Here is a 10,787-nt window from a genome sequence, read left to right on the forward strand (position 1 = left end):
AGTAGTAGATAAAGCATCGGAACTAGTTTCTCTAGTAGGAGAAGAAGAGGATCTAGTGCAAACTGCAGAAACTAAAATCCTTCAAGAAAGTAGGGATTGTTAAGTGTGGAGGATGCCTAGAGCCAATTGGGTTGAAGCATGTCAAACCTCATGGATACCTTACAAAGAGATAGTAAAGGTGATCGAGAAGGAGGTAACTTTTGAAACGAATCAGTCCGACTTAGACAGGGGATTGCAACTAGAAGTTGTAAATCCAAGAGCACTAAGTTGGCCACAAATATGGGTAACCCCAAGAATAGAAGAAAGATTAAAAAAATATATATTGCAGAGTCAATACAATAAGAGGGAAATAGATTGATAGTAATAGAACCTTTAAGTGATTACATTCCTAGTATAGCAAGAATATCTAGAGATGAAGAAATTAATTCGAAAGTAAGGTCAGAAGGATCTGGACCATCTAAATTAAGACCATCAAGAGGTAGGATTGTATGAAATGATTGTTATGTCATTCGGATTAAAGAACACTCCAAGAATTTTCCAAAGAAGAATGGATAGAGCATTCAAAGGGATGTCACAGTTTGTGGCAATCGATGTCGATGGTGTCCTTGTCTTCAGTAGAAACTTAGAGGATCATAATAAACATCCTAAGAAGGTGGTTGAGGTGTTCATAAGAGAAGGAATGGTTCTTTTAGAAAGAAAGACCATAAGGGCCAAATCCCAGATTTATTTCTTGGGCTTAAAAATCCAAGGAAGTAGAGATTAGCTCCAGCCACATATAGCAGAAAAGCTATTGCAATTTCCAAATGAACTCACAGATAAAAAGCAGTGCTAGAGCTTTTTGGGAGTTCTAAATTATGCAAGAAGTTTTATCTAGAATCTTGCAGAAAAATGGTATCCTATACAAGAAAAGGTTTCTAGTAAGAAGTCAAGGAAATGGGAGGAGGAGGACACTGAAGTAATAAGAATCCTCAAAAGAGAGATTCATGATCTTCCAAGATTGGAATACCCAAATGGGACTGAATTAGAAATAATTCTAGAAACGGATGCATCCAATACAGCATGAGATGTGTTTTAAAAAATCAGAAAGATTGATAAAACAAAACACCTTAGTAGATATTGGAGTGGATGTTTTTGTGGTGCAGAACTAAATTATCCAGTATACGAGAAAGAATTTCTCGCTGTAGTCCAAAGCATTCGTAGCAATGAATTATTTCTAGGAAAACATTTTATTGTCGGGACAGATAGTTCCTATGTTAAGAATTTCATGGGAATTAAACTGAGACGATTCACACACGCTAGATTAGTTTGATGGAGGAATGAATTGCAATATTACACTTTTTCAGTAGAATATATAAATGGTAAAGAAAATATTATTGCAGACTATCTAACAAGATATCTAAATGCTTATAGATTCAATGGTCAGCAGTAGTAGCCAGATTATATGCATTCTTTGTCAACAAATTCACAAACCAGTAGATTGTCTAGTTGTAAAATTTGTTAAAGAAAAGAAGTATCTTCCTTCAGCTTCCAGGAGGGATGAAAGAAGAAGGGGAAAAGGAGTAAGCCAATCCCAGTTTGTGATGCAGAAAGCAAAACTGTAGGAAGCAGTAAGTCCATTCACAAAGTTGCATAAAGCATCAAGGAAGTGAAAAAAAGATAAAAGTTATATTCAGTGTTTTATTTATGGCCAATATGGGCATTACTACACGCAATGTACCCAAAATCCTAAATTCTGAAAGACTAAAAGGGAAAAGGTATTGGTAATCAAAGAAAAGTAGGAAAGTAACTTGATCAGTGAGGATGAAGACTACTTACAAACCAGCAAGGTTAAATAAGTAGATCTCTGTATTAAAGATTTTCTAGGAAGGAGTCCAGAAATTTTAGAAGATATGAGAAGATCATTCAAAGGATCGCTAAAAGAACTAAAAAGTCCAGCAAACGATGATTTCTCTATCAGGTTCAAGCAAGTAGTTGAAATAATTAAAGAATTTCAAGCAATTATTTTAGATAACTACAAAGTAATGAACAGAGAAAATATGGCAACACTCGTTCATCAACAAATTATTCTAAAGGTAGAAATGGATATATAACTTAAAAAATATAAGTTTACTACTAGAGCGATAATTAGAATTTCGGAGTACCCGAAATTAAAGCATTATTGGATGAGAAGTAGATTGTGTATTCCAAATTTACACATTCCTAAAAGCTTTAACCTTGAGAATCTAATTGCAGTTCAGAAAGCTTTAAGGCTAGGAGATGTCCAATTCTTTAGTTTTAGTAAAACAGGACATGCCTTTAATTTTCTACCAGTATTGGTAAAATATGTATTAAACTTCACTAATCCAGGAAAGTTATGGTGGACAGCATACATTGAGCCAATAGAATTAAAAACAGGGAAGGTACTGTTTTGGAATTTTTTTTCAGAGGCCTAGAAGGATAGACAGGTTTCGGATTTTCATGAAGAAGAACTAGATTAGGATGATTTCCAAAAACATAGAAAGTTCTATGAGTTAGATCAGAATCTATGGGGAATCTATCTCCTTGAAGCAAAGTCTGCTTTGGATTGTGTGCTCTTTGTAAAATTTGAAACCCTTATTTATACTGAGAGAAAATATCTCGAGTGATTTGAAGAAGCTAGTTTAGCTGAATATGTAATTGAGACAAGAAAGATGATAAATCAAATCAGAGACTAGGACTATCATCTTTCGTCAACACAAACAATTAAGAGTGATCTCAAGCAAGTCTTTTTTTAATAGGCATGCATTATGTGGCATTCTCATGTTAAAGAACTATGCACAACCCACACCCATTGGCCTCTTCCATATAAATACTCCATCCTTTAGTGTGAACTCTCTCTCTCTCTCTCTCTCTCTCTCTCTCTCTCTCTCTCACGCGCGTGCACGCACACATGCAAAACTACAATCTCTAATTTCAGTAGTATTTAATCTTACCATAGACAAGCTCTGTCTGGCTGTTTTCGCCAATGGAAAATCTTAGTAGCTCCAAACAGAAGAAAAACTAACTAAATAAATAAATAAAGATACGAGATAGGATCGCGCAAGCCCTGCCACCACCAGCTGCTGCATTCGAGGGCGTCAGCGAAGCATCATCAATTCGTCAGATTAAGATGAAAACGCCTGTTTCTGTGTCCCGAAGGCAGCGGCGGACGCACTGAGGAAGGCATTCACGATTCGTCTAATGCGTGATTGATTAGAAATCCCACTTTTTCTGACTCGTTAACTTGTCTTCACTCTTCTGTTTTGCTCTGGGTTTACAGTTTAATTTGTCAAATCTTGCAAAAAAATCAAAGTCAGGAGACCCACCTCGAAGACGCGTGTTTTGGATTTTGAAAAGCCATGTTGTAATTAATGGTATTCAAGCCATCCTTTTTGCCTTGCCTTTAGGCTCAGGTTGGCGTATCAAGTGTAAAATATTTCTATTTCAAGACCTAACAAGCAATTCCCCATCCATTTGCTACAAAAAAGCTTACTTTTTTCAAGCGACCCTTTCGTTTTGTATGGCCGAGGGGCTCTCACCTTCCCAACCCTAATTCAAGTAATGGTCCACCGCGGTTACTTTGATGTGAAACTTTGAAAAGGAATAGCTTTTTGTCTAGTCAAGATGTTCCTTTCCTTGAGGGACTTTTATTCTTTCTCATCAAAACTTGAACCCGTGAAATCCTTATTTTTTAGTCTCCTTCATTTGATGGCTACGTTCATAATCATAATAATAACTACAAAAATTTTTAAGTTTCACTAGGTGAGATTGATTATATGAATTCTTTTTTATCAATTCACCCAATTCAAAACATTTTTCTCCATTAAATCAAAGACATAAATTATTACTCACTGCTTCGTTTCAAATTATTTTAGGCCTAGCATGTGCTTTTCTCCACCAACTCACCCAATTTCATATCAGAAATAATAACTAACTCAATCATCCTCACAAGTGCTCTACTAGGCTAGCTTATGTTTCAAATGACCCAACTAGCTAAACCTCCCTTCCCTTATCTTGTCTTTAGTCAAAGTAGTTAATAATTAATGTACACTATGTCCCAAAAGTAATTAATTAAGAGATGAAAAATTAAATTCGATTGTTATCAACTATCTATCCTATAATGCATTAATTTGTTATGATGTATGAGTAACAAATACCCCCTCACGAAGTGGAATTTAGTGTCCAAGGTGGCTTGGGTACGTATTAAAAAGCTGGAGCTCATGAATAAAGATTTAATGGGAAAATGGTTGTGGAGATTTAGTAGGAAAGATGAGGCATTATGGAAATCGATGATTTGTGTCAAAGATAGGTATGATAAATTTGATTGGTCTCCAACAATGGCCACGAGTAGCCATGGCTAGGGATCGTGGAAAAATGTTGTGAGATTGAAGGAAACAATTTGGGATGATATCTCAATCAAAATTGGAGATGAGGGCAAAACAAAATTCTAGCAAGATAAGTGGGCCACTGAATCATCCCTCCAAGAACTCGTCTCAAATTTATTTCTTATCGAAAGCTGGAAGGAGGTTAGAGTGGCTGAAATAGTGAGTATCTCTAACAACAACTCTTTTTGGGATTTATGTTTTGTCAGACAAGCCAGAGGCAAGGAAGCCAATCAAATGGTTGAGTTACTTAGTTTAGTATATAAGATGCACATCAATAGAAAGGAGTCTGATCTTTGCTTATGGGTCTTTCCAATTGTCAGATTTTCACTAGTTCTAGTCTTTATAAATACTTCTCCCAAAATGCATCATGTACTAAGGTAAGTGTCCCTCTCAAAATGTTATGGAACCCCTCCCTCTCCTCAAAAATCAATTTCTTCTCCTGGTTGACAGTCAATAATAAAATCCTTACAATAGATAATTTCCAAAAAAAAAAAAAGAGGGTGAACACTACCTTCAATATGCTCCCCTTGCAAGAAAGATAACGAGGGAGTGGATCATATCTTTCTTCATTGTCTTTTCAACAGGTAGATTTGGATCACAGTATGACAATTCTTAAATCTTAATTGGAATATTCTTAAAATCTGACATCAGTGTTCCACACCTAAAACTTTTCTAGGCTCAAAGAGTTTTGAAGAAATTTTAGATTAGCTATTCCAATGGCCATCTATATATTGGGAGATCTGGAATGAGAGGAATGGGAGAATTTTCAAGGATTAGTACTCCAACTCATTAGCAAAGTCACATAGTTGGATGTCTAATTTATTCCACTAGGGTCGGATCGCTAGAAATTTGTGTTCATTGGAATGGGATGAGTTCTTGATTTTTCTTTCAAATTTGGAGGGTTGACTACTGAAATTTTCCTGATTCTAGCTGATTTCTAGGCTATCTCCTTGTTTTTTTGACTTCTTGGATGTTTCAAGCTACTTTCTTACTTCTTCCCTTTTAATAAATGTATCTTTTCTCAAAAACAAAAACAATGTCATTTCATGGCATGAAAAAAATAGGTTGTAAAAAGCATCAAAGTCATATTTTGCACAGCATGTATTTCATATATTGGGGAAATAGCTATGATTGTCTTATTAGGAAGAAATAAATTGTGATTTAATTCATTATGATGTATGAGCAACAATGTCATTTCATGGGATAAAAAAAAAAATTAGTTTGGAAAAAGCAACATCATATCGAACATGTTTCACATTGCATCTTTTCATATACTAGCAGAGACCATATGCTATGAATTAAGTATGAGTGTAAAAAAAAAAAACCACGGCTCCTAAACCAAATCATATAATTATAAGATTATCATAAATATATAATTTCAATTTCATGTGTTAAATCATAAAATTTCACCACGTAACAATAGTGGTCACGCAATTTTGACTATATTTTACATATATTTTAAATATTATTGTTTTCGGCTACCCAACTTTGGTGGAAACCTTAAGTGTTGGGGTATTTTTAAATATATTTCTAATAATTTTAAATTAAAAAATTAATATATAATTTCAAACTAGCTTGTAAATATAAATTACTAATATGTTAAAACTCTAAAATAAATTAGTAATTTAACTTGTGTAATAGCCAATAATATTTGAATTATAATTTTCGCTGATCATAATTGAATTTTAATTTTTTGCAACCTCGATATAAGTAGACATCCACCACACTAATTAGACTTTTTTATTTTATTAACGAGAGCATAAATTTATTCATAACGACGAATATCCTCTCCACTACTAAGTTCAATAGAGGTTCTGCAACTAGGAAGTGTTTCACTGGAATTGAAGTTGAAGCATTTCAAAGAGAGAGTTCTTATGTCCTACGGTGAGAGGCCATAAATTCAGTAGATCGTCATACTACGCAGTGGAGGCGATGCAGTGGCTTCGCCTAAATTTGGAAGAGATCGAATTGTGAATACACCAATTTCAACAGAGTCAGACCATATGGTACCCGAGAAACCCACATATTTTGGAATTTGAAAGGCGACGGACCATATGGTACCCGAGGAGCCCACAAATGAACCACCATCGGACAATGATCGGAAGACTACCTAGGCAAATATTCCATATATGCCAAACGAAATAAACTCTCAAAAGCAACATTAACCAAAGCATGATCAAGTCTCGCCCAACTACAAGACCTTCCTCTATGCCCATTGCACTAGGACATATTGCGACCCTAAAATCTCAACTCAAGAAGACCACAATAATTCAGACAATTATTAAATTTCGACATCACCACCAATGAACGTTGATTACCCCCAATACGTTCAGCATCACTACGGATGGCATTAAAATCCCAAGATGGCATCACTATAGATGACAATTATTAATTTAAATATTGTGAATGATTGGGATAAACTGAGCCTACTTTATTTCCTTTGATTATTTGCTTAGTTAATTTTCTTGTTGGGTAATTGGTATTTGTTTAAACAGACTCTAAGTTGAGCTATACTGCTTGTTGATTTGAACATAACCTAGGAATAGTTTTAAAATTCCATTTCACCCCCTCCCCCCTCTTGGGAATACACCAATTTCAAAAGTCTCCCCATCACATAAATTCTGAAGATCCTTTCAAAGAAAACGTCACTCCAAGTGAGAACACTTAGCATAGACAAATGAAACCAAAATTTTTGTGACATTAAAATGGACCCAACTTGACAAGGCTTGGTCCAAAGAGTGAATAATATCCACATGATAATTTTCCTTCCACAAAATCCAGGCCTTTCATCTCAAATCCTCATTGCAATAGAAATATTGAAAACCTAAAAAAGAGGCTAACCTCGGCATAGCAACAAAATTATGAAAAGGTTCAAGAATAGCTACCATTGCAACATGAAACTTCCAAATAATAGCTTTCACTTGATGTGTCTTTAATTTCCAATCGAGCATCCATGACAAATGAGAGTAATGAGATATATATATATATATATATACCTGAATTAGAATCACTCAACAACACATGTTAAACCATCTACATTTGTTATCATCAAAACAAGATTGAAAAGCCTAGTTAGGCCAACAATGTCCCCCTTTTTGATGATGACAAATGAGAATCAAAGATAAGGATAAAACTCCCCCTACTATATGCATTCCTTAACATGTGCTCAAAGTTATAGATATCAATATGCTCAAGATCCTCAAGATCATAAATATGCCATATTTTATAAATATTCCATGCATCATAGATACACATATATCATAGATACACATACATCACAAATTATCATAAATGTTTCATATAAATAATTCATAAGGATAAACATTCCATACATTACCCATTAATCATTCATAAGGATAAACATTCCATACATCACCCATTATCATAAATGTTTCATATATAGTACTCGAACACTTTTATCTTTGCTTTTTACAAACTCTCCCCCTTTGGACATCAATCAAAAAGAAGGGGAAATAAACAAGCAATACGACCAAGCTAAGTGTTTTATCATTACATACCAAAATACAAGCAAAAAGTTACACATATGAAATTTTCAAGGAATACATCACATCAGTTATCATGCACTTCATCTTCTTCTTCTTCTCATGATTCTTCATCTTCACCTTCTTTAGAACCATGTTCTTCCTCTGTGTTTTCCTCATCATCACCATCACCATCTTTGGAGTCCTCTTCGTCACTTCCAACATTACTCGTAGGAGCAGAGCTAATATCCATAGAATCAAAGGAAACGGGAGGAATTGGCTAGGTGTTTTTCAATATGACCCAAGCGGTCTTCAAGAGAAGAATAATTTGCTTGAAGAGCGGAGAAGTTAGTTTGAAGGGTTTGGATTCCTGTTTGCATGTTCTAACTAAAGCTTGTGAATTGTTGATAAAATGGATCAAACCATGTAGGAGGACCAGAAACAAGAGGAGGAGGTGGACGTGCTTGGCCTCCGCTACCCTTGAGAATCCATCCATCATCATATTTTTCATACCCCATCAATTTAAGAGTAGTAGAATTAAAAATATCATAGTATGTACATTTGAAAAAAGGTGGGAGGATGAGGATATTTGTAGTCTGGAAAAGATCATATTTAGGATTCCTCCATACGGCAAGGTAACTCTCCGTGCCTCTACTCGTGAAAGCATCCATTTGAGCATAAGACTCGGTAGATCTAGTTTCTTGTCCTTGAGCAAGCACCAGAGAACGAAGCAATCGGCATATGATATATAAACATGGGATCCTGCTTGAGGGATATTATACGTGATGATCTTTTGAAGAATTTGTGCCTGAAGATTCAAGTTCTTATATAATGGAGGATTTTCAAAAGAAACGGGTGTGTGATCTAGTACCAATGGAAGAAATTCTTCCGGAGTGAAGTCTTGTTCGTAAATCCAAGATGTGCCAAAATTAGGACATTCAAACTCGCCATAAGGAATTCAGAAAATTTTTACAAGAGATTCCAGAGTAAGAGATATGGATTTTCTCATAACATTTGTTGAAAGCCCATGTGCTTCTCTAACAAGATTTGCATAGAAAATTTTGATAAGGATCGGAAAATGTCCCTTAGCTTGAAATAGTACAAACTTTTTTCCAACCTAGGGCTTCAAACAACAAAATGATATGCTGGAAATCAGCAGTGAAAAAGGAAATGTCAAGAACTTTACCGAGGAGAGATTCCATCATGCTTAAGTTATTGCGGTAGAAGCTCTTGGAATGTGGGGCAACAAGCCATTTCTCAATAGCCAGATCTTCAGAGTGGTGAGTTGAAGTGGAAGTCTTCTTATTTCCAAATGATTTTGTCCTTGGCATTTTAAAGTTCTTTATTGGAAAAATGAAGATAGAAGTGATGGATTTCGTAGAGGGAAGATGGGATTTCGTGGTTTTTGGAGGAGAATAGGCTGAGGAGAGGAAAAGGTCGAAGGCAAGGAAGAGGGGAAACCCTAAGTTAGTTGACAGACAACTCGAATGACTCGAGTTTTTATAAATAAAGTTAGGGTTTTTCTGTAATAACCCGAAATTTTTTTAAAAAAATAATTATTTAAAATTATTAATCAATTAATTAGTCAAACATTATTAAATTAATGTATTAAATAAACAAATAAAAATAAATAGTATGAAAAAAAGGAGTCATTATTTATTAATTAATGAATTAATTAAATATTATTAAATTAAATAAATAAATAAAGAGTAAAAAAATGGAATTAAGATATACATATATATGTAAGCTTAATATATATATATATATATATATATATATATATATATAAGTTAAAGTATAAGTTTAATGTATAAATATATATATATATATAAGTTAAGTTAAGTAAAAAAAAAAAAAAAGGATAAGGAAGCAGAGGCTTCCTGCGATCTGCGTCTGTCTTCGTCTCTGTACTCTCTCCTTCTCTCTGCATTTCTCCTACGTATCCATCTCTCTCTCCCCTCATTTCTCCACGGATATTCGGCCGATCGGGAAACGGAAGGTGCCATTGGATTCCTAGCTCCGCCACCAACATTTCTACTCGAGCGGATTTGTTGTGGGAGCAACATAGGTACCACTCCTGGGGAAAGGTATATTTTTCCTAATTTCTCAATTTCTTGTTAGATCTTCAGTCAAATCAACGATCAGGTACCACCACAGGGTCTTAGTCGTGATCGTTGTCATTTTGACATAAGTAAAGTTCCAATTAGGATTTTCTAGGCCACACTCCAAAGCAAGAGTGGGATTCAAAAATTTTGGTAATTTGGCTATATTTAAGGGTATATTTATTTATGTAGAATTTATGGGTTTAGGAAATATTAAAATAATATTTTATTCAAGATTAATTACATGGAATTGGGATTTTTGATTCATGGTCCGGGTGAATGTCGTAAGTATTTTTCAGAGTCCCTGTTGGCATAGTTTAAGAAACTAAGTAAGGGAAAAATATTTATTAAATTAGAATTTTTATGAATTTAATGAAAAATAAATTGTGTTATGTATACGTATATATGTTTCGGTATTGGTTTAAAATGCTAACCATTTAAATTATATTTTTTTGAGTTTAGGGCTGTTTATTAGATATGTATATGCGAAAATGAACTGATGAAAGTGGAAAAAGATTTTCAGGGTAATTATATAAGGAATGAAAGGTATTTTCGGTATATAAACGTTAAATGTTAGTTGGCGCATTTTGCAAGTAATGTATGAATTTTATTGCTAAACTATGTGGCATTAGATTATGTGCAAATATATGTTAAATGTATAAGATGCAGGTTGAGTAATGCATTGTGAATTAAACATGATATGGACTATGTTGCTTGTGTGTGTTAATGCAACCATGTAAACAACTGAAAAATGTTGGGTAAACAGCTGCAAAATATTGGGTAAAACAGTTGAAAGATGCTGGATAAAATAGCTGAAAGAT

Source organism: Malania oleifera, chromosome 2 (assembly GCF_029873635.1).
Source record: "Malania oleifera isolate guangnan ecotype guangnan chromosome 2, ASM2987363v1, whole genome shotgun sequence".
Lineage (NCBI taxonomy): Eukaryota > Viridiplantae > Streptophyta > Magnoliopsida > Santalales > Ximeniaceae > Malania > Malania oleifera.